Source organism: Fukomys damarensis, unplaced genomic scaffold (genome assembly GCF_012274545.1).
Source record: "Fukomys damarensis isolate Sample0158 unplaced genomic scaffold, DMR_v1.0_HiC HiC_scaffold_7, whole genome shotgun sequence".
NCBI classification, from domain to species: domain Eukaryota; kingdom Metazoa; phylum Chordata; class Mammalia; order Rodentia; family Bathyergidae; genus Fukomys; species Fukomys damarensis.
The window spans coordinates 1616154-1617617 of record NW_022900919.1 but is presented as its reverse complement, the minus strand read 5'-3'; positions in this window follow the sequence as shown (position 1 = coordinate 1617617).

Below are 1464 nucleotides of genomic sequence, written 5' to 3'. Positions count from 1 at the left end.
GTGGCTGTGTGGAATGGGTGGGGAATGACACGGACGGGAGCCGAGGGGCCCTGACGACAGAGGGCTTCAGGCTGAATTTCCAGACATCGAAGGAGCAACCACTGGGCAGGGCACTGGGGGAGACACCACTGCCGCCTTGGAGAGCGTTTGGAGCTGGGATTCTGAATTTTTCCGGTGATGATGCCAAGGGGAAGCCAAGGATCGGCGCATCCATCCTCTGCTGGCTGTGTCTTCAGTAACCTGGATAAACGCACGCTGGTGCTTTACCCGGCGGCTGAGGTGGAGGTTTGTTTACACACAAGTGAGTTTTTAGTTTTGATAATGAGTTGTTTGGAACTTTAATAAGGCAAGTCTGTTATACAAATTAGAAGTCCCGTCAGTAATGCCTTATTTTCTGCTAGCCTCTTTTATGTACATGTGAATGTGGAGAATGTTTACATTATATGCTCTTCCTTATGAGATGTGAAGAACTTTGACACGAACCACAGCTGTTTCCTCTCCTAGAAGAATGTGGTTGAGACTGTGTGGGGTGTTCTTGTGCGAACGGTTAGGACCACTTGGATGTGAAAATCAAACAAACATGGTCATCCTTGGCAGGCTTCACATTCGTAGAATATTTCACACAGGCTTTCCACGCACACCTGCTCTGGTGTCATGGATGGACAGGGAGCGTTCAGTGATTGTTTTCTGTCTCTTCAGTTTGCGGCAAATGCTGTCACCAAGTCCCTCTTTGTCATCAAAGAGAAAGCAGAGGAGAAACAGCTCACAGGGGGGTTGCAGGAAGCAGAGAGGGGCCGAGGGAGGCAGGAGGGAGAGGACCCTTCAAGGCCACGCCCCCGGGACACCCCTCTGCCCGGCTCCAGCCCTGCAAGCACATTTAGCTGGGAGCTCATCAGTGGGCTAACCCACCATCAGCACCACGCGCTCGTGGCCCAAACTGAGTGCACGGGGTTTTGGAGGACACCAAGACATAAGCCTAACAGCAGTTAGCATATGTAATAGGGAGGGAGGGAGGTTTGGGGGATTTTTTTTTGAGATAGGGTCTCACGTAGCTCAGGCAGTCCTCAAACTAGGGGGGCCCTCCCGCCTGAGCCTCCTGCATACTGGGATCATAGACGTGCACTACCATAACTGACTTAGAAGAAATAAGAAAAAAATTAGATGTGTGCTTTAGTAAGACCTGGATCCAGTGCTGCCTGCTAAGTGCTCTACTTTGTGGTCTGGTCATTTTGGGAACCTTGAGTCTGCTCCCCTATCTCTGTGAAGTATACTTACCTTTCAGTGTATTAGCTCAAGATACGAAAAAGTGTGATGGTAGGACAAGCAACAGCCATGTTTGTTTCCTGAATTTAAAAATGGCCTGGTTTGGGTTGGGGATTGAGTTTGGTGGTTCTGGCACCTGCCTCGCAAGCACAAGGACCTGAGAGTTCGATCCCTGGTACAAAAAAAAAAAAAAAAAAAAAA